This window comes from Malaclemys terrapin, chromosome 19, assembly GCF_027887155.1.
Source record: "Malaclemys terrapin pileata isolate rMalTer1 chromosome 19, rMalTer1.hap1, whole genome shotgun sequence".
NCBI lineage: Eukaryota > Metazoa > Chordata > Testudines > Emydidae > Malaclemys > Malaclemys terrapin.
Genome location: NC_071523.1, coordinates 6,765,057 through 6,787,987, shown reverse-complemented (window position 1 = coordinate 6,787,987; position 22,931 = coordinate 6,765,057). Strand labels below are relative to the sequence as shown.

The 22,931-nt window shown below is 52.6% G+C and overlaps 1 protein-coding gene across 1 annotated transcript in view; it reads right to left on the bottom strand.

Annotated features, from left to right (window-relative positions):
• Window positions 1-16,781, bottom strand: part of ACTL8 (actin like 8) — a 78,495-nt gene extending 61,714 nt beyond the window's left edge. Inside the window, exon 1 of the mRNA XM_054009475.1 lies at window positions 16,668-16,781. The gene's annotated coding sequence lies outside the window, so the exon portion shown is untranslated. The remainder of the gene's footprint in view (window positions 1-16,667) is intronic.
• Between the last annotated feature and the right edge of the window lie 6,150 nt (window positions 16,782-22,931).

The window sequence follows — 22,931 nt, the reverse complement described above, 5'->3', positions numbered from 1 at the left end:
TGCACTGATGTATGCGCCAGCTGTATTACGCACATGTGCACATGCATTACACAGGCACACAGAAACGTGTACACGCATGTATTAAATGCATGCACCAGGTCCCCACACACAGAAGCATGTGCACAGACCAGGCATATGGGCACACATGTATTACATGCACGGACACACACACGTGCACGCACACATTCGCCCCGCCCTTGCCCATGGGCACACAAACACGTACACGCCTGGGCCAACACACAGATGTGCACACGCACAGCTCGGGCAGGTTGCAGTGCTGCATTTAACCGGTCAGGACTTTTTACAAGGGCCACAGAGAGAAAACAAGCCCAACGCCGTGGCTGAGGGAATAAATTCAAGCCAGCTGTAGGGCAGGTGTCAGCACCTTGGAGAACTGATGTTATACAGCAAACTAATTAATTACACCTGTTCCCTCCCCCCCAAAAAAACCCAAAGGCGTCTCACTGGAGTGTAACAAGTGAAGCCAGATCAGGCCAATTCCTGCTCCAGTCCCTGTGTGTTTGCAAAGGTGCCTAGGGAAGGAGGGTTGGTCTCAGGGAACTGGGCTCAGTTACTCGTTAGCAGGCAAGTTTGGGTCACTCATCTCTAAGGGCCCTGGGAAGCCGGGTTTGATTCAATAGGTGGGGGAGCATATTGCAATCAGGAGAAGGTAGCAGTAGGAAGGGGAAAATCCCCCCTCCTTTTCTCACATCCAGGGTGCCTCAGTGAAATGCATGAGGCTGTCCAAAAACCCCAGCTAGAGGACGGGCTTGTGCAGTATCTGCCAGTCCTTGCTGGCCCGGGAGAGGGGAGCTGGGGCAGCGAAGAGAGCATTAGCCACTGCCCCAGGTGCCCAGGAAGGGAGAGAGAAGTGGCACCCCACCCGCTGTGATCCAGGGCATTAATCCCATCTACGCCTCGTGTAGGAAACAGAGAGGAGCAGGAGGCAGTTGCCCTGGGCATTGCATTTCTGTGACAGACGATTACTGAGGGTGGCCCAGGACTCTCTTGCTCAGGGAGGCTTTGGGGATGGTTCCCCTCTCTCTGACCCATTGGCTTTCAAGGGACTTGCTGCCCATTGACATCGGCGTAAGTACGAGGGGAGCTGGCTCCAGTCCACCTGTTCTTTTCCTTAATCCAAAATAAGGCCCCCAAAGAGAGAAACGCCCATTCTGCTCTTTTTGTGGGGGGAGGGAGGGAGGCCCCCATCCTCAAAGGTATCTAGGCACCTACTGCCCATTGATTTTAGGTACCTAAATACCTTCGAGGTTATGGGCCCTAGCCTTGCCACATCCCCTCCTCCCCGCTCCAGCAGAGTCATCGCAGGAGGTGTGGTTAAAGCCCTGGAGCGGGACCTGGGAACGCTGGGGCTCAAACCCTGGCTCCTGCCATAGTCTCCCTGTGTGAGACAGTTAAAAGGCCTGATTTTCAAAGGCACAGCGCAGAGGGATTCTTTTCAGGCTCAAATATGGATTTAGACGGCTAACTTTCGAGACAGGTTCGAGCAGGGTGACTTTAACCACTCAGTTCCTCAGTTTCCCCACCTGTAAAACTGGGATATTAATGCATCCCTTCTGTCGTTGCAGACAAGTGCTTGGAGATCCTTCAATGGCAGACTCTGGCTCTGGTAGGATGATGATGTATGGTGTAGCCATGCCAACTGACAAAGAATGCAAGGGGAAACTGAGGCGCAGAGAGGAGACGCGACTTGCCGGTGGTCACAGAGCAGGTCAGAGGCAAATCTGAGCCTAGAGCCCACATCTTCTTACCCCCAAGACAGTGCCCTGTTTTATTAGATTACACAGCTTTCCACTTCTCTATGCTGTCCTTTTATTGCTGGGGGATTTTGCATTCACTGGGGGAGAACACATGCCTGGCCTGAGCTCCAGGGACTTTACCGCTTTACACAGAGGAGCTGAGGAAGGGAAAACGTTTATAAATAGGGTCTGGTTTGTCAAGTACTCATTTTTCAACTAATCTCCCTTTCATCCCACCGGAGCACTGGCTCCAGCTTAGCACATCCTCGCCTCTGAAATGGGGGATCTGCTGCTGCTCGGCTATTCATTTGTTATGTTTGATAGACTAATATCCCCGTAGGAATCCCCCTCACCACCCAGGCTGCATCTTTGCTTGCAGCTCAAAACTTAATAAGCAAACTGCTTAAGAAGGCCCGTAACCTCATTGCTGGAGAATTTGATTCTCCTCCTATATTGCTTCTTTGAATGGGTCTTTGGCTTTCCTCGTGTGTAGCTAGGTTTGACGCGCACAAAGAAAAAACCCAACTCCTCTCCAGAGCATTCATACATTTGATCAGTTTAATTTCCGATTGCGTTTTTGCCACGCACTGCCACGGGGAGTTTTATCCTTTCCTGGCCAATTCCATCATCGGAGATTCATTTTCAAAGGGCTCCTCGCTGTTGACTTTTATCACTGTGCGTTTGGATGAATCGTTAGCGGAGATTAACCCAAGACCGCAGTGAGGCTTGGGGTCGGGCTGGCACACGCTGTGGGAATAATATGGGCCCAGACTAGGGGGGCCGGTGATTCTAGAGCCGGGGGCAGGGAGCGGCTAAGCTCACCCTCCAACGAGGGCTGAAGTTTGGGCCCAGATCCTCAGTTGATGTAAACGGACGTAGCTCCATGGAAAATCCAGACACGCTCCTGTTTGCTGGAGGCAGCGGAGACCTTTCTGCCCAGAGACATTGGGATGGGGTGCTGCAGCCACTCAAGCCCGAAGAGGTAAAATAGGCTGCAAGTGAAGGAAAGCCAGGGCGTGACGAGGCCTAATGGCTGCTGACGCCCAGTTCGGAGAGGAGCTGGATGAGGCTTATAAAGAGAGGACGTTGGAGGCAAGAGGGCTGGAGGGAGGAATTCTGCAGTCATGTCCTACAGAGGAAGGGGAGAGTAGCCCTGGGAGCTTTCCTCAGAGTAGAGACTCTGGCAAACACCCGAGAAGAGGTGAAGTAGGCGAGGGGAGCATCAGAAGTGTCCATCGTGAGCCACAGGGGAGCCAGAAGAGAGGGAAGAAAGGCAGGCGAGGGCCCAGGGAAAAGGCAACAAGGCCGGAGTTTGAGCAGATTGGGTTGCTGAGCATAGGGTCCTGGGCTGGAACCCGGAGTCGTGAGCAGGCCCGAGTTCCCCACCAGGAGGGTTGCCAAGTGTCTGGTTTTCGAGTGGAACACCGGGTAGAAAAGGGACCCTGGCGCCTCGGGTTAGCACCGCCGACTGGGCTGTTAAAGTCCGGTTGGCGGCACAGTGGGGGCCTGGGGCTAAGGCAGGATCCCTGCCTGAACTAACTCCGCACGGCTCCCAGGAAGCAGCCACCAGGTTCCTGCAGCCCCTAGGTGCATGGGCGGCCAGGGAGGCTCCACGCGCTGCCCCCGCCCCGAATGCCGGCTCCACAGCTCCCATGGGCCGGGAATTGCGACCAATCGGAGTCGCGGGGGCGGCGCCTGGGGGGGGGGGGCGCATGCAGAGCCTCCCTGGCCATCCATGCACCTAGGGGCTGCAGGGACCTGGTGACTGCTTCCTGGGAGCCACGGTCAGCGCTGCCGGGACCCCCTACCCTGAACCCCCTCCCACAGCCCAGAATCCCCTCCCGCACCCAAACTCCCTCCGGAGCCCACACCCCAACTCCCAGCCCCCTCCTGCACCAGCCTGAAGTCCCCTCCCACACCCAAACTCCCTCCGGAGCCCTCACCCTGCACCCCCCCACACACCCCAACCCCTGCCCCAGCCCAGAATCCCCTCCCGCAACCAAACTCCCTCCTGCAGCCTGCACCCCACCCACACCCCAACTCTCTGTCCTAGCCCCCTCCTACACCCCAAACCCCTCATCTGCAGCCAGCCCAGAGTCACCCAAACTCCTTCCCAGAGCCCTGACCCTGTCTCAGCCCAGAGCCCCCTCCTTCACCCTAAACCTCTCATCGCTGGCTCCACCCCAAGCTGGAGTCCTCACCTCCACACTCCCCATGCACCCCAACCCCATCCCACCCCCTGAACCCCTCCTTTCTGGCCCCAGCTCGAGCCCACACCCCCAGCCCAGAGCCCATCCTCCCCTGTACCCCAAACCCCTCATCCCCAGCCCCACCCCAGAGCCCACACCCCTAGCCAGAGCCCTCACCCTCACCTCCTGCCCCAGCCTGGTGAAAATGAGTGAGGATGGGGGAGAACGAGTGATGGGGGGGGTGAAGCGAGCAGGGCGGGGCCTCAGAAGGGGTGGGGCCTCAGGAAGGGGCAGGGCTAGGGTAGTTGGTTTTGTGGGATTAGAAAATTGACAACCCTGCCCACCAGCCACTGAGAAAATGGCACAGACTGGCAGTGGTTCTTACCCCGCAAGGGGGAGCATTTTAGAGATTTGGACAGAAGGTCTAATTATAAAGACGGAGCAACCGAGGCCAGGGAGAGAGAGAGAGAGACAGACACTCACACTCACTCTACAGGGTGAGTAACCGAAGGAGGCTGTGGGCCGTGTTTCAGCACTAGTATATGGAAGCCACCCCCACTCCGTGTGGCATGCTCTAGCGGTGGATGTCTCTACCCTGCCTGAGTTTAACGACGCAGGTCTCTTAGCCAAGGCTGTAGCTTCATCTATGGCCCAGCCACCACCAGAGGGGGGCTGAGTGGGTTATACTTAAATGGGACCAGTGACGTCAATGGCAGGTGGAATTTAGCTCCTGGAATTCCTCTTCATGTGGGTGAGAAATGAGGGCAGAACCCCGCCCATGAGTCCAGCTGGGAGACGAGGCTGGTTCAGTCCAAATGGCAATAGCATCCCAGGGTATTTGTGGCTTGATCCTATTAGAAAAACACAAGTGGATAGCTCAGTGGTTTGCACATTGGCCTGCTAAATCCAGGGTTGAGAGTTCAATCCCTAAGGGGGCCATTTAGGGAACTGGGGCAAAAATCTGTCTGAGGATTGGTCCTTGTGATCGGCGTCGGCCCACCTACCCGCTAGGGGGCGGTGGGGAGCTACGAGGTCACTGGCCGGCCTGGGTCACGCCTCCGTCAGCGGGGAATTAGCGGCGGGGCGGCCGCCAGCCAGAGTCTGTAGCGCGCCCCTCAGGCAGGAGAGCGCCGGCAAAGGTCAATGGCGCGCCCCTCAGGCAGGAGAGCGCCGGCAAAGGTCAATGGCGCGCCCCTCAGGCAGGAGAGACTTCTGCCTTGGCATCTTTCCACACTCCCACTTTGTCCCCTGCCCCAGTCGCTGGTAAGCATGTCTTCAGAGCAGCTTCCCCTCAATGTGGCTTCCTCACAGCCCCGCTTCTCCTGGGGGCCCCTCGCCACTAACGGGCCTTTTGAAGATGCTTTTTCTCCACCAAGCTGCATCCCCCATGGCGGAGTCACCTTTGTGCCCTTCCATGGCGGGACCTTTCATCTCCAAAGCTCTCCATCCACCATGGAGAGCGCTCCGAGGAGGAGAAACCTCTCTTCATGCTGGTCAGAAGTTTATGCAAATGAGAGAGATAGCTCGGTGCCCCGGAGATGAAAGCCGCTTTCAGGAGGCAGTTTGCTGACGACGTTTGATTTCTCTCACTGTGCGATGCCTGGGAGGAGGGGGCGCGTGGAAGCTGGAAGAAGTCAAAACGATTTGATTAAAAAGAAAAAAATATATATAGTCAATGAGAAAACAAAATACCGTGCCTGCAGCTCTCGGCAAAGAAGAGACAGCAAGAAAGAACAGAACCTTTGCCGAACTAACGGGTGAGAGGTCAGGCAGAAAGCATAAATGTTCTCCCAAGATGCTAGTGGGCAGAGAAGGCCAAGGAATGGTCTCGGAGCACACCCCCAACAATTCAACAGCCTGTGCTATGCAGGAGGGCAGACTTTGGTCCCTTAAACTCTATGAAGTGGCTTGGAAAGTTAAGCAAACACGGAAAATTGTATGTGCTTCCCGGATAGTCACAGGGTGTATGGAACAAAGCCTCATCTAAGTAAGTTGTTATCATCCAAGTGATCAAGGTCTATAAAATCATGAATGGTGTGGAGAAAAATGTTAATTAACCTTTCACACAATACGAAAACCAGGGGTCACCCCCTGAAACTAACAGGCAGCAGGGTTCATTCAAACAAGCGGAAGTACTTCTTCACATAATGCACAGCTAACCTGTGGAACTCATTGCCACTGGATGTTGTGATGGCCAAAAGAATAACTGAGTTCAAAAAAGAACTGGAGAAGTTTATAGAGAAGTCCATCAGGATGGTCAGGGGTGCAACCCTCTGACTACCAGAAGCAGGGAATAGAAGACAGGGATGGATCACTTCATAATTTCTCTGTTCTGTATGCTGCCCCTGTAGCTCTGGTACGGGCCACTGTCAAAGACACAATACTGGGCAAGATGGATCATGGCCAGACCCAGAATGGCAGCTCATATGTCTGTACTACAGCTAAAATAGAGTCAGGAGATCTTGGTTATCTAATGATAGCCCCTTGATCTGTGAACTGTGAGCTGGCGGTGCTCAGCACCCACGAAAATCAGGCCCACAATGTATCCAGAAGGACCCCTGAAAACAGATGCATCCAAAAATGGACAAGACGGCTGAAAATGTTTGGCTGTCATTCATTTTCATAGATTCATCAATGTTAAGGCCAGAAGGGACCATTGTGATCATCTCATCTGACCTCCGGCATAACCCTCCCCCAATGATTTCTGCATCAAGACCATCATTTCTATTACCCTTTATTTTATTTACACCATGCTCATCACCATTGCATCTTGGCGCACTGCTGAAATGTGCAATTGGCCTGGATCAGATCAGTCTATATTCCACAGCCTCTTGCCTCCCCTGCCCGTTGGCTGGGGTGAATCCCAACGGGGGTATTAAGATAAAGTCCGTGATGAATCGGGAAATGGGACCTCATCTAAAGCCCACTGAAGTCCCTGCAAAGACTCCCAGTCGTTTCACGAGGCACTGGAAGGTTTTGTGGATTTCAAGCGAGGCGCCCAAAACATGGAAGCGGCCAGGATACGAGGCCAGTTTTGAAAACGTTGGCATTCGTTACACCATCAGTTTGCCCGTCTTCCTTACTGTCGTTAAGCACGCGGAGTTCTCTAGATGAAGAGCACCACCACCAACTCTACGTTGTTATCATCATCACAGGGCATTTGAAAGGTGATTGCGGGAAAGTCTCCTATCTGACTATGGTTTCAATGTCTCACGGTATTATCAATCCCCTGAGAGCAAATATGTAGATGACAAATATTTTTTTCCTTGGGGGAGGGGGGGAGAGAGGGGTAGCTTTACCATTTGCTAGAATTTTCTTAATTTCGACAGATTCATTAATTAGAAGCAACAGAGGGTCCTGTGGCATCTTTAAGACTAACAGAAGTATTGGGAGCATAATTAATTAGAAGAACTCTTTCTTAAAATACATAATTGATTTATGCTGAATAACCCCATTCTCTCGCTAGGCTTTGAAGCGAATACATCCTCAAATCTGGTTCTGTTTGATTGGGTGGCTCTGTCTGAATGTTTACAACACGCCCCTGCATCCAGCCAAAATGAATATCCAGGAAAATCTATACTGATTTCAAAGGGTTTTCTATTAAAAAAAAAAAAGCACCTGGAAAACGGCATGAGGGGCTGCAAAGGAACTCAGCGTCTCGACATGAAGGCTGTTGGCATGTTTGCCGAACTGATGTGCAGGCACAGAGATAAACAGCGCTTTCGAAGAGCGCGCCTGCTGCGCGTCAGGAAAACATGTCAGGGCTGAAGAGCCCCCCGCCCCCCCCAGGCCATGTCATGACAGAGCAGAGAACAGTGGATCCCAGCACAGAGTCGCCGGTGCGGGAATGAGAGCCCAGAGTTCATCGGCGGCGTCATGGCAAGGCCGTTGTTGGGAAGTTCCCCCAGGGATGAATTTGATCCCCACTATCCAGCTACCATCTCCGTATCAGCTGAAAGAGTAAAAAGAATAAATAATAGGGGAAATGGATAATAATGCTTTGCACTCCCGTGGGAGCGCCAGCCATGTGCCATCTCTTAATTAAGCCTCAGCCATCCACAGCTCCGTGCAGCAGCCATTGTTATTATAACCCCATTGTACAGATGGGGACAGCAAGGCACCAAGAGCTCAAGTGAGTTGGCCAAGGGCACAGGGACACAGGGGCAGAGCAACAGGAAATAGACCCCCAGAGCCCTTAATGGTAGTTCCATGTTCGAACCTCTAGACCACAGTCCAGCCCTTAGGGTACATATAGCTACTTCACGTGGCAGCAGAGACAGAGTGCGTTCAGGGCAGCGGTGACCAATGACGTTATACCCCTTACTCAGCCCAGTTTATGACCTTGCAGCTACTGTTCTCGGCCAGCATGGCTCCCCTCACCCCACCTTGGGCCATAGATGTCCTTATCAGGGCTATTCCAAAGCCATGGTAGCACAAGGGCACATACCATGCTCATGCCCTTTGCCAGGACAGGTGGCAGAAGTGGGGCAGAGAAGGGAAGGTGAATGCTGCCTTCCTTGTCCAATCCCATCTCCCATGGGATTCCTGTTTTACTGATAGGGAAACTGAGGCACAGAGCGGGAACTCACCCAAGGTCAGTGGCAGAAGGGCATCACGTTCGGACTCTCTTCCCTCCACCCCCACAAAAGCGATGGGCATGAAGCGAATGCACCACACACCTGGGGGTTCTTGGTGTTACTGGGACAGATAAAGGATGAGAGGCCTCCCTCTGGAGCTGATCAAAAATAGTTTCCTCCAATTACCGAGGCCAGGTTCTCCGGCACAGAGATTTCCACAACTGGCACCAATGAGCAGGGCCGGCTTTAGGAAGTGTGGGGCCCGATTCGAAAAGTTTCGACGGGGCCCCGGCAGGGATGACTAAAAAAAAAAACCACGTAAAAAAACACGTGGGGCTTGTACGCACCGGGCGGCGCTCCTAGTCTTCGGGTCTTTCACTCGCTCCGGGTCTTCGGCGGCACTGAAGGACCTGCTGCCGAAGTGCTGCCGAAGACCCGGAGCGAGTGAAGGACCCGCTGCCGAAGTGCCGCCGAAGACCCGGAGCGCTGCCGGGTGAGTAAAAATTAAAAAGGAGCCTCTAGCCAGGGAAGGGATTCTCGGCCACTTCTTTCTCCCTTCCCCTCCGGCGGCCCTGCCACTGGGCGCGGGGCCCTCTTAGGCGCGGGGCCCGATTCGGGGGAATTGGTGGAATTGGCCTAAAGCCGGCCCTGCCAATGAGGGAATCTCCGAGCAGCCGCTACTGGTAATTACAGCTGCAGGGCCATCATTGGCATGGCAGCCCAGAGAGGGCCGTGTCTGAGCCCCATGGGTTTCCTCCCCGGGATACGTGCCCACAGCCCCGCCCCAGGAATGGAGAACACAGCTGACAGGGGAGGCTGGGACCGAGGAGAGAAAGGACACCATAAAGAGGACGACCAGCTAGCACCAAGTGTCCTACCACCATCGCCCTATGGAGCATCTCAGAGAGAGCGCACCGGCGGCCGGGGTGCGGCACAGGGACAATGGAGTTTGGGCAGTTTGGTGGAGTTTGGGCAGAGCCTGGAAACTGAGCTGCCATGATGGACACCCCCCTTCCAGCTCAACCCCCTTTACTTAGAAGAAGTTTAAAGTCCCCCTGAACACCTAAGCCTGGGCGATGATGGTCTTTGTCTTTAAATCTCTCCCTGCTGGCCCCCAAATCCAGGAGCGCGAGCACAGACAAGCACTGGTGTGTCCCATGCTCAGCCCAGGACTCTATTCCAGTCTGGCCTAGCACTGAGACCACTAGTGTGGAATTCAGAAGCCCCAAGTTATAGGCTTGGCTCAGCTATTGACCAGCTGGGCGACCTCAGGCAAGCCACCCGGCTTTTCTGTGCCTCGGTTTCCCCCTCGGTAAAACGGTCAATGGCAATCCTGACCTCCTTTGTAAAGCACTTTGAGATCTGCCGATGGAAAGTGCTGTGTGAGAACTACAGTATTACTGTGCTAGAAACTGCACATACAAGGTCACCCAGTGGGCTATCAGAGCTGGGAATACAGCCCTGGGCTTCTGAGTCCCAGGCCAGTGGCCTTACCCCCTAGACCTCACTATCTGCACCCGTGAGAGCACAACAGCGGGACATGTGTGTATCCAGGTATGTCTCTTACAAGCTCGTGAATGGGCCGGCTGCATTGGCAACATCTGCGGCTGCAATCACTGCTCAGCAGAGCCAGCGCTGGCCCAGGTAACCTCCCCTCCCCTCCCCAATCCTTTCTTATTCTCCGCATGAGAACAGGGCGTGCATCACACGACAATGCACTGCAAACCATGGCGCGGGGGGGCTATGACTTTTCAGCACAATGGGAGCTTATGCGTGGTGGGGCGTGATTCATTCTGCAGCTGCAAGTGAGTAACAGCAGTGACAAGCGGGGCCTGTCATTAACACGGGACGTGAGCGTCCCAAAGGGTCGGGTTTGTTCACGAGAGGGGGCAGATTCTCCCCGATGGTGCTGGAATGGACTCTGGGTTACAATTATTTAAGCATCTTGAAGGGGCAACGTTCCCCCCCTTCCCCACTCTGAAGCCACATCTCCATGTAGGATTGTCTCTGGGAAGATTGGGATCAGATTGGGGGAAGGGAGGGGCTCTGCCTGTAACCCTGGTCAGAAACCTCGTAGGGGTTCGGGTGTTTCCGGAGCAGCACAGAAGCAGGCAGAGGACTGCAAATGTATAAGTGCAGGCCAATGAGCTAATGGCCCTGGGACTGGATTGCCAATTGACCAGGAATTTAACATGGTACTGAAGTTAAACGCCTCTTTAGCGGCTGCCGAGTGATCATTCTGCCATGGGAGGAGGCGGCCCAGGTGCCTAATTGGAATATTATTTGCAGGGGTTTCTATTGTTAGGGTTGAAATGCTCGAAAGAGCAAGTAATTATAGGGCGCGGGAGAGATGCTAGCAACGCAGCAATCTATTAAGCAGCAGTGTCATTAACAAACGCCCATTGAAAGTGCTCCAAAATCTCCACTCTGCAGCCACTGCCACTCAGCCAGACCCAGCCTTCCAAGGCCCTTGTCATCACCGTTCCATTCCCATTCCCCTCTGGACCGTCGTAAAGCAGAGCACCATAGGACTTCGGCACCTGTCATGCCTCTAACGGGCTTCTCAAAGAGGTGTGAAAACACCCCAGGGCTGACAGAGCTGGGGCCAGACAGACCTGTTCTGGGAGGCCTGAGGGAAAAGCAAGAGGCTCTTTTCAGTCAGAGCGCAAAGTGGAACGTCGGAAACGACCGCCAAATTTGGTCCCTGATTCACCAGGATACTTCCTCCCAGGCCCATGATTAAGTATCAGGCTGAGTCAGGCCCTGAGCCATGCAAAAAAAAAAAGTCGGGAGAGTCACCAATCTCTCTTCTTTTGCTATTTTAATGTGCATTCATCCAGCTCCCCAATGCGACATGTTGCAAGTTGCTGCATGTTGCAATCAACAAAAATGACCCCAAAGAGTTAGAGAACTTGAGTTACAAAGAAAGGTTTAAAAAAAAAAAAAACTGAGCGTGTTTAGTCTTGAGAAAAGAAGATGGGGGGGGGGGAGAGCATCTGATAAGGCTTTAAATATGTAAAAACGACAGTGATCTGTTGTTCTCCATGTCCACCGAAGGTAGGACACAAGCAGTAATGGGCTTAACCTGCAGCAAGGGAGGTTTAGGTTAGATATTAGGGCCAACGTTCCCTGGAGAGAAAGCGGAACAGGGAAGGTGGGGAGTCAGCCCCCTGGGTAGAGCCGTGCACAGGGTTGAATAAAAGTTTCACTTGTTCAACGTAAGCTGCATTCAGCATCACAAACTTGTGAATGAAACATCTCCCTCCCCTGCTGCAACAGCCATGCCCACGAAGGCTGCCAAAGTCCGGGATCATGCTAGCCTTCGCTTTGTGAGCGGCTGGAGGGCACAGCCTGTTGGGTCTCTGGCGTTCGCCTATCCGGCTCTGAGGCTCAGGCTACCAGGCGGCTCTACCATGTAAATCTTCCAGATCACAGAGACACGTGCCAGATGCGGAGAGCGAGAGCTGGAGCGGAGCAGGCAGGGCTGGCCAGCTGTGCTGTACATATGCTGGAATTTCAATCAGGAAAGATTCTGCAAGGGGCACGGGGTGGCAGACGGGGCATGCGGTGCCGGCAGGGGCACATGGGCCGTATAGCGAAAAGGTATCAGAACCCTAATTTCCCTCCCTTGTTCTGCAACACGGGAGGAGCGTATCAGATGAGCCTGATCCCAGAGCAAGCCGATTCCAGCCTCGTGGTAGGGCATTTGGGGACTGTTCAACTTCTCATGTTGCTTGGAAGTCAGACACAGAGAGAGAAGCAACATGCCATATGAACTAGGAAAATGACCCATTGCTCATGCACCAACTCCTGGTACATACCGCCAGAAGGTTTGAGCCCAGAACATTCAGCATCAACGCACAGCCCTCTACCACCTGAGCTAAAGCAGTAGCTCCATGATCTAGTAATAGTAGTAGGCTGTTATCTTCTCTGTGGGTCAGCCACTAGAGCATGGAGACACACGTTGCAAGCGTATCACAATGAAGACAGAGACGTAAAACAGCTGTTTTGCTGCTGTAGCTGGACCCCGAAGCAAGCAGGAGCCAAATTAAGAGGAAGGAGACCAGAGAACTAAAATACAGTCCGACGTCTTGATTTTCTCATTCCAAGGGTATCAGCTCAAGTCCAGCTTCCCAAGCTGAATCCAGACTCTGTTCCCTAGTGCTTTCCCCTGGGAATCAGTGATCCCCCCCTGTCATGCTGTCCTTGGGCAGACTGTCACGAAACAGGGCACGAACTTCAAACTGGTTGTGTTCTCTATAGGTAGATTTCACCAATCAAGTAACAAGCGTGAACCCCTCAGGCACGATCACAGCCTTAATAGGGAACCAGAGACAGCCCCCTGGGTACTCCGGTCTGTCCTGCCACCCAGGCAAGCCTGCCTCTGAGGGTACGTCTATACCCAGCCGCTAGTTCGGCGGCTGGCAATCGAAGTGCTCGCCGTCGACTGCGGTACTCCAGCTCGGCGAGAGGAATACCGCGGAGTCGACGGGGGAGCCTGCCTGCCGCGTGTGGACCGAGGTAAGTTCGAACTAAGGTATATTCACGTAGCTGAAGTTGCGTACCTTAGTTCGATTTGGGGGTTTAGTGTAGACCAAGCCTGAGACAGATGGTCCCTTACAGCCAAAATCACAATGATATTCAGGTTACTCCCAGTCCCAAGGCACCAGTCACTTATCCCAGGTGAAGTGCACCCAAGATCTCTCACCAACGGCCATGCTTGTGGCCAATCCTATAATAAACCAAGTAAAGGTTTATTAACTAAGACAAGAGGGGAGTTATTTGCAAGGTTGAAACACGTCACAAATGAGATACCGTCTTAGGTTCCAAAAGATGAGAACAGCTTCTAGACTACGCAAGCTGTGTGTGGCTAACCCAAGCTAAACAGCTGGGAACCTCTAAAATCTTCACCCCTTATGGTTCAAGCCACACAGGGATAACAATTTCTCCTTAACAGGCATTTTTATTCCCTTCCCCCTGCAGAACCCTCTTCAGTGGTGTGGGGGAAGCCAGCAACAAACCCTTTTGTCCACAATGGCTTCTCGGATGTCTACAGACCTTCTTTTGTTGGGGGAGGAGATGCTAGTATACCCCAGGAGGTGTTAACTAGCATGTCAGACTCAGTTATGCTTCACCCCTGACTGGAGGGGGGATTTACAGTTTAGCAAACATTTTTATAGCTACAGAGCAAACATTTAAACATCCCCTTATAACACGGGATACAGCTATTATAAGGAGGATTAATGTAGGCAGCGTCCTGCAAGCATTCCATAAAGTCTAAGCACCGAACACATTCTTATAACTCTCACAGCTATTTTAACGACACTAACACACAGAGAAGCCAGACTGGTTTCCAGCCATGCATTTGTCAGTGTTCAGTGAGGCCTGGGGCCTTGGCATGAGCTGGCATCAGGTCTGCCAGCATCACGACCCCCCAGATAGCCTCACAATTCAGAGCTGAATCCGGCTTTCAAACATCCCAAAGGTTTAGGGCTGGCTGGATCTGGGGTTCCAGCTTGGCCCAATATGGAGATAAAGATCAGCTGTGGAAGTCAGATTCCCAACCCACACAAACCTCAAGGGTTACCAGACCTCTCTCCACGTGAAAGGGTCACTCCACAGAAGTGCCCATGATCTGGCATTCTCCTTCTTCCAAGCTGCTGAGCGTCCCTCTCTGCCTCCAGCAGGATCACCATCCCCTCCAGCATGCAGAGTCTCCTGCAACTTCGCAGATGTCATCAGCCAGTTCACAGAGGACACTAAGCTGGGGGGAGCGGTAGATCCGCTGGAGGGTAGGGATAGGGTTCAGAGTGACCGAGACAAATTGGAGGATAGGGCCAAAAGAAATCTGGTGAGGTTCAACAAGGACAAGTGCAGAGTCCTGCACTTAGGATGGAAGAATCCCATGCACTGCTACAGGCTGGGGACTGACTGGCTAAGCAGCAGTTCTGCAGAAAAGGACCTGGGGATTACAGTGGAAGAGAAGCTGGACATGAGTCAGCAGTGTGCCCTTGTTGCCAAGAAGTAGGAGCATTGCCAGCAGATCGAGGGACGTGATTATTTCCTTCTATTCGGCACTGGTGAGGCCATATCTAGAGTATTGCATCCAGCAGTGGGCCCCCCACCACGGAAGGGATGTGGACAAATTGGAGAGAGTCCAGCAGAGAGCAATGAAAATGATTAGGGGGCTGGGGCACATGACTTATGAGGAGAGGCTGAGGGAATTGGGCTTATTTAGTCTGCAGAAGAGAGGAGTGAGGGGTGACTTGATAGCACCTTCAACTACCTGAAGGGGGGTTCCAAAGAGGATGGATCTAGACTGTTCTCAGTAGTGGCAGATGACAGAACAAGGAGCAATGGTCTCAAGTTGCAGTGGGGGAGGTCTAGGTTGGATATTAGGAAACACTTTCACTAGGAGGGTGGTGAAGCACTGGAATGGGTTCCCTAGGGAGGTGGTGGAATCTCCATCCTTAGAAGTTTTTAAGGTCCGGCTTGACAAAGCCCTGGCTGGGATGATTTAGTTGGGGTTGGTCCTGCTTTGAGCAGGGGGTTGGACTAGATGACCTCCTGAGGTCTCTTCCAACCCTAATCTTCTGTGATTCCCTTCCCACCTCCTTGCTTATGGCCGGTCTGAGCTTCATCCCCACCCTGAACGTCAGCGCCAAACTTAATCTGTCTCCTCGCTGGTTCAGAGGTGGGGAACTGGCCAGCCAAATTGGGAGCACAGGCTGAAAGGGGAGGTGGGGCAGGACTCCCAACCCAGCTCTACCTGCCCACATTGACAGGGCACGTCCACCAGGGAACAGACAAATATCAAAGCCAGTGGAAACCCAGCTGTGCCCTGCTAATGAAACAGCCCCATTACCTTAATATCTGAGCCACTCACAGTCTTATGTATTTACCCTCCCTGTGAGGCCGGGCAGTGCTTTTATCCCCATTTTACAGATGGGGAAACCGAGGCACGGGGAGGCTAAGTAACTTGCCCAAGGTTGCACAGGGACCCTGTGCAGAGCTACCTGAACCCAGATCGCCCAAGTCCAAGGCTAGTTTGCAAATCACTGGGTCACCCTACCTCTTACTTAGGGCTTTTGGGCTCATCCCCCGGCAGCTGTGAAGGACACTGGATGTGCGCGCATCACAGCTCATCTCCACCTTTCTAGTCCTCTGCACCTCCACCTGATTTATTGTGCGGACGCTCGTTTGCTGGTGCTATGGCAAAGCGCTGGGGGACGCTGATTGATTTAGAAAGAATTTGGGCCACTGAGTTCGCAGCCGAGCTGGTGGCAGCACGGAGTGTGCCACGAGCGCACGTTCATCCTAGGCTGGCTGGGAGCAACGCACTTACTGAGCCATAAGGCTGGGGAGGCGAAGGAGATGGAGCAGAGCTGGGGCATTGCATTACGGGAGGGCAGTGGCTGCTGCATGCCCAGGCTCCCTGCTGGAAATGGGGAGACGTGGGGAGACTTTTTGCCAGTGCTCGGAACTATAAGCATCTCTCCATCCCCACCTGGCCTCTTGGATAGGGGATCAGAGAGGTGAAGAGATGGAGCATGAAGCTCGTCTCCTTTGGCCCACCCCAGGTTGGCAGAGACAATAGTTCTTCAGTGGCCTGGGTGAAGTTATTCGGTGGGTCTCCTTCTAGTGTCCAGTGAACAAGTGTCCACATTGCAAAACCCACGGTTGTCCCTGGCACTAGCTGCACCTCACACACACACACACACACACACACACACACACACAGCTGGTGGTCTCAGAAGCGAAGCTAAGGGCTGCATGGGCCATGGAGACTAAAGTTCTCTTACCCCTCCAAGGAGCTAAGGGACGTAAACTCCAAGGGTTGAGAGGTGGGAATCCATCAGGTCCCATCCAGCCCAGCTCCCTGCCAGGACAGAATTGTTCCCTACCGCCCCATCTCTAGTATGGCATCCAGTCTAGTTTTCAGTAGCCCAACTGACATGCCCTGGGTTGCTGCAATCTCTAAACAATGGGGCTTCCAACACTTCCCATGGGCGATTCTCCTCCAGCCCACTACATCTCAGCGTTCCTTCCAGGCGCTCAGCTTACATTTCCCCTCAATTTCGCCCTGTTGCGCCTAGCTATGCCTGTGCATGTTTCCCCCAGTCGCCTCGATCACGTTTCCACACCTCAGAGATTTGCAGACGTGTCTCTTCACACTGGGGGCTGGCTGGGGAAGCTCGTCATGCCACTATGCTCACGGTGTTCATTCTGGAGTGTGACTTGGTGTCTCCAGGGTTGCCAATGAGACCGGCACTAAAATCCACAGAATATGAAAGAATTAGCAAGCCCTGCACTTCTACTACACTGCCCAAGATTCTTGCTCCTCTGTCTTATCTCTCACTCTTATTACTAGTCACCGCCGCATCTAGGCACAGATTTAGATTGTCACAAAACTGCTGCTTCTTGTAAGGACGCAGAGCCTGAAAATGAAAAGCGACTGAAGCTGGTGGCAATTTAAGGAAGTAACCAGGAAGCGCAGTCCCCTACCTAGCAACAATTTCTGCATCCCAGACTCCATCAGGAATCCATGACCCTTGTGCCACACAGGCGGGTAAGATATAGAGGGGGAAATCTAACTCGTCCACCCGCTGAGCGGGAAGGCACCGTGCCGAGCTTCATCTCAGTGGGAAGATGCTCCGACATGCTGCACATCAGATGCAGCCGCTTTTCTTGAAAGGCCTTAAAGGGCTGGAGACTCAGTAGAAAACGGGATTAGTTTTCTGAAACAGGTCATTAATTTCTAATACCAAATGACCTTCTAAATGTAAGCTAATGAGGAGGCGCAGTGCTAGGTAGCACTCCAACAAGCTGTGTATTAAGTACCTGAGATTACAAGGTCTGACTGCCTGAAAGTGGGTGAGTCACCTTTTCTGCACTGCATACAAAATCAAAGCCTCATTAACGTGGAAAGTGTAATGAGCAATCAGGCCGCATCTAGACAAGGGGCCAAATTCAGCCATTGCTGTAAGCAGGTCAATTGGCTGGGTGGGAGTTGTGGCCCCCGACCTAATTCAGCTCTAGGGCTGTGCAAAATATTGTCAAGCAAATCTTGAGGTTTCCATATTTCATTGAGATTTGACAGAAATGTATTCACAGCACACCCCCAGAGACAACAGATAAAAACAAAAAGATTCTGGCTAGAAGGCTGCAGCGTAACTCTGCTGTATGTCGAACGATAGCACAGACGAACCAAAACCAGAGAGAGACAAAGCAGGCTGCTCCCTAATGCAACAAGGCACGACTCAATCTGCCTTGCTTTAAGCTGGCTCTTTCCATATTGACTCAGATTGCATGCTTTGCTAGACAAGCTCAACACTGAGTCACTGTCCCTAACCCAGGAGTTTTAGGGCTCATGTCTGCACCCTCCCAAAGTCCCGCCCCCAGGCTGTGCTGGGCTCCGTGCAATACCTGGGATGGATTCTCTGGCTGGGGGAGTAGCCTTTTCTTTGGTTATTTTTGGAGGGGTACGTGCAGGGGACATTACGGGACTGCTGGAAGAGGGTGTGAGGAATTTGTCTATGCCACATAGGAGGTGTGAGACAAGGGCAGCCCCATCTCCACTGCCCAGGCGGAAAATCCAAAGCTGAGCTGCATTCGCTAGGCATGCATCCAAGGTATACCTTAAATAGGACACAGAGTTCACGCGGAACCACATCAGCATCCAGGCATGATCAAGAAAGATCTTGACAAGCCTCCCCCCGGCTATCGTACACACAAACCCAGCAGCTGCGTTGCAGATGAGAGGCATTTGTTTCGGAGGCAGAACAGGAGAATGTAGCAACCTAAAAATACCATTACAAAAAAAAAAAAACCTGAAGACAGGTGCTGCAGTGTCTGACACAAACGAATGATGATGGAATTAAATACTCCATTACAGCTGCATCAGCCGCACGGTGATTTCACGTGATGGGTTCAGCGGGGACACAAAAAAAGGAACAAGGTGGGGGGGGAGGGAGGCATAGCTTGGTGGAGAAGCAGCATCCACTGAGCCAAGGGGTTGTGGCTCCCGGGAAGATCACGACACAGATGTCAGGGGGTTGCTACGGGAAGTTGCTACATGGGAGGGAGGGTTCCGGCTGGATGGGAAAGGTTCCAGTCTGGAAAAGGGGTTCCCAGGATGGAAAGGATTGAGAACTGAAGTAGGTCAGAGAGTTACATAGAGCTCTTGTGACGGTCTGGCCCGTGTGTTAATGGTGGAGGGAGGAAAGCAAGGAATAGAGCTCTGTTTAACAAGGCCTGTCTCCTTGCACTGATATCAGCTGCCTGGGGTGTTATCGATCCATTTAAGGGTTCATCTTCCCCTCGCACGCCCTGTTATCCCCGCACGAACTCCTCGTGGGCCCACGCTCTATTAAGGCAAGCCCCTCGCCGGGTCGGCAGGAAACAAGCAATGGCTGCCGCTCTAATGCTGTTTAGCCCAGCCCTTTGGAGGAGACGCTAGTTCTGAGCTGGTTTGTGCTAGAACAGGCTCCCAGAGGGAGCGCAGATGGCCCCGCCGCTCGGGACAGTCGGACCGAAGCTGGATAAAACACTTCAAGTGCCATGTAGGGAACAGTCGTGCAGGGGCAGGGAGATGGTCTAACGCATGGATTCTCGGGTACCGTTCCACCTGTCCCATGGTGCTAAATGGGGTGAAGGGGTTTGGCTAGATCCCAACTAAATGGGAGTGAAGAGGGTCACGGTAGGTGACAGGTTGAGAAGCACGAATCTAACAGGCCTTTGCCATCTGAGATGTCTAGGGTGGTCATGTGGTAATTAAGATCCTAGGTACTGCTGGCAAAAAGCAGGTCACATCAGCCCTGCTGCCCTTGGAAAAAAAATCTACTTTGGGCAACCGTCTTCTGCTTCCCTACCCTCCCAGCTCTTCACTTCCTGTCCTAAACTGCTGGGCGCCACCAATGTGTGCTGCTGAATAGATGATGTGTGCCTCCCAGCAAATGGCTGTATTTTCATGGCAAGGGGAAGCCATTTTTGCATGGAAAGCCATTTGTGTGTTTTCAAAATGTCTTCCAGGGGACTCGCGGTGGCAGGAGCAGCAAATCATTCCCAAGCAAATTCCAAGCGTCTCCAAATCACAAGGAGGGAACAAGCCTACCATATGGAGTCTGAATTCAAACCCGATGTTTCCAAGCAATAGAAACAGGAGCTGGGATCCATCTGGTGAGTAACCTCAGCACGACACTGGGTCCTGCAGCTTTGCTCCGTCCATGTAGCTTCAGGGAACAGCTCTTCAAGTTGGCTTGAGGGCCTGTGGCAGAAGAAGAAATGAATCATAAGAACATAAGAACGGCGGTACTGGGTCAGACCAAAGGTCTATCTAGCCCAGTATCCTGTCTACCGACAGTGACCAATGCCAGGTGCCCCAGAGGGAGTGAACCTAACAGGCAATGATCAAGTGATCTCTCTCCTGCCATCCATCTCCACCCTCTGACAAAGTCTAGGGACACCATTCCTTACCCATCCTGGCTAATAGCCATTAATGGACTTAACCTCCATGAATTTATCCAGTTCTCTTTTAAACCCTGTTATAGTCCTCGCCTTCACAACCTCCTCAGGCAAGGAGTTCCACAAGTTGACTGTACGCTGTGTGAAGAAGAACTTCCTTTTATTTGTTTTAAACCTGCTGCCCATTAATTTCATTTGGTGGCCCCTAGTTCTTGTATTATGGGAATAAGTAAATAACTTTTGCTTATCTACTTTCTCCACACCACTCATGATTTTATAGACCTCTATCATATTCCCCCTTAGTCTCCTCTTTTCCAAGCTGAAAAGTCCTAGCCTCTTTAATCTCTCCTCATATGGGACCCGTTCCAAACCCCTAATCATTTTAGTTGCCCTTCTCTGAACCTTTTCTCAATTTCTTCCCCTTTAAGCACAAGCAAGTTCCAAAGGCTTTCAGGGATCTTCCAAGTTTGCCTGCGCTTGGCCTCTCCTCTCTGTTTCCGAGCGGTAACCCCGCCGTCCAGTCAGGACTATGGCACGGATCCTTATCAGCATTCCCTGGTCAATTCACATGCCGAGAAAAAAAATCCCACCGCGGCCTTCAGGGGACAAAAAAAGGCTGAAGCCTGAAGCGCGGCCATGCATAATTCATCCTTTGACCTTAAGCCAGAAGTAGTAACAGGGAGAGGTACTTGAGCATCTTTAATCCCCTCGCCTGGGAACACAGAGCTGCTTTGGACACAGTCCAGTCCAAACCATGAAGAGCTTTTAAATCACTAAAGGCCTTGAGGACAATCGCTGTAGGTAAAGCAATTGGTCTTTCAGCTCTGTCTAATAGACAGCTGGAAAATCTAGCTAGCACTGAGGGTTTAGCAACAGCTACTGCAGATACCGTGGGGTTGATGTGTGCGTGTGTACGGGCAGGGGAATGGGGCGAGTGTCACGCCCCCTTTGCTGGATTCATTTTGACCAATGAATGCCGCTGGTTAAAGCTTGGACCACAATGATCATGTCTGAAAATGGGGGTGTAGCCCCACCTGGATCCCCAGGTTGTCCCATGGTATGGAGCAATAGGGAACCCCTTTGTTTTCCCTCTTGCTTTAATCCCACCTAGTCTGGAACCCTCCCCTCCCCACACACACTTCTAGTCTCCCCACCCCTCCTTGTATCCTACCAGCTGAGGACTGAACCTGCATTTGAGTCCATTGACCTCACGTCTGAATCAGCGCCGGAGTTGGCTAGGAACCTGCAGCACTCTCCAGCCACTGGGCTACCCGCTTCCTTCTCCCCGGCCTCACCAGGCCACCGGCAGCAGAAGGGAGCAAGAGGTTGGGAGCTGGGGATTGAAATCAGGACCCTCGTGTTGCAGAGCAGCACGTCCGCCATGCGCTACGCCGCCAGGGTGCCCAGTGGGACTTCACCTTCTGCCGCAGTTATGGACTTCAGCTCGATCGCTCTAGCCGCATCTGTCACTGGACACTCGTCACAGAATGTGTGTCCTGGGCCTCTCTCATGTCTCAGCCTCCTGTCTGACGACGCGCCCCCACAAATCCCCAACGTGACCACAGCTGCTCAAGGCCTGCGCCTAGAATGAGATCAGTAAGGCACCTCCCCTCCACGCTACACGTTCTGGAGTGGCATCTCCATCGGCCAAGGAGAGCGGTCCCACACAGCAATGGCCTACGCGAAGTGGGAGAGAGACATTCTTCACTGGTGCTCTTCAAGGCAGCCGCCGGGGCCTGTCTTCACTGCTCAGTTAACCCAGGTGGTTGGAGCTGGGTTAGACTAGCCTAGGTGTTAACATCCCCACTGCAAAGCCTTACCCAGCTGACTGTGTGGGTCTGCACTTGCCCGTGTGCGTCTGCGGGCACACGCTGCCAGGTGTGGAGACACGCTAGGATCCTTTCCCAGTCAGCTGTGTTGGGAGAACGTGTCTGTTCTTTCAGGGGTAATTGTGGGATGATGTCGGAGGATTATCAGCATCGGTGATTTTACCTGCATCTTCACTGCCAAGTGAGCAGGAAACCAGAGGCCGGTTGTTTCAAATATGTCAAAATGAAACATTTCAATTTTTGTATGATTTGTTGTTGCTGGTTTAGCCAGTGGAACCAATTCAGCAAATTCAACACAAATTCATGAAACGCTTTGTTTGAACCGAATCTGCATTTTTCAGGGGGGGGGGGGAAATGTTTTGGATGAAAAAACATTACCCAGCTGTAAAGGGAACACTGATCAGTGCCCATTGCTCACCGAGCCTGTGGACTCTCTGCTGAGGCTGCCAACCAAGGGGCCCAAGTCTGTGCCAGGATGCAGTCTCCTAGCCATCAGGCGCTGGCAAGACCCTCTGACTCTTGTCACATGAGCCCCCAGACAGCCAATGGATTGCAATGATCATTGCATCCCACCAAGCAGCCAGCGCTGGGTGGGGTCGTTCAGCCACCTCTCTGTGCATGAAGTTTTCTCCAGTGGACTCCCAAGAATTCAGTAAGGCAGAAGGACGCCAGCTTTAGCACGACCTGATTTCCAGCCAGGATATCAATCAGCAGCTAGTCGCCTGCACAGGCTACCAGAGTTCTTAGTCTTTTCATTTCACATAGAAACAAGGAAAAGCATTTAGCGCCGAAAGTGGAACATATGGTTGTGTCTAATGCTCACGTGCCGCTCCCTGCTGCCTGCCCCTTCCAGACTCCTGGATCTTCTTTTACTCGTCTTCAAAAAAAAAAAAAAAAAAAAAAAAAAAAAACCCTAAATAGTCTAATAGGATGTTAAAAAAAAAAAATCAAGCTGGGGAGCTGGAGGCTAAAATGAGGGGGGTTTTTTGCAGCGTAGCCAGACGTCCCTTCCATAGCTCGGCCGGGTTTAGGGAGACAGACAGCGAAGGTGTAATTAATGATTTCCTTTCACGTCTTCCATGTCCTTGAAGCCCATGGGACTATGCATGGCACAAG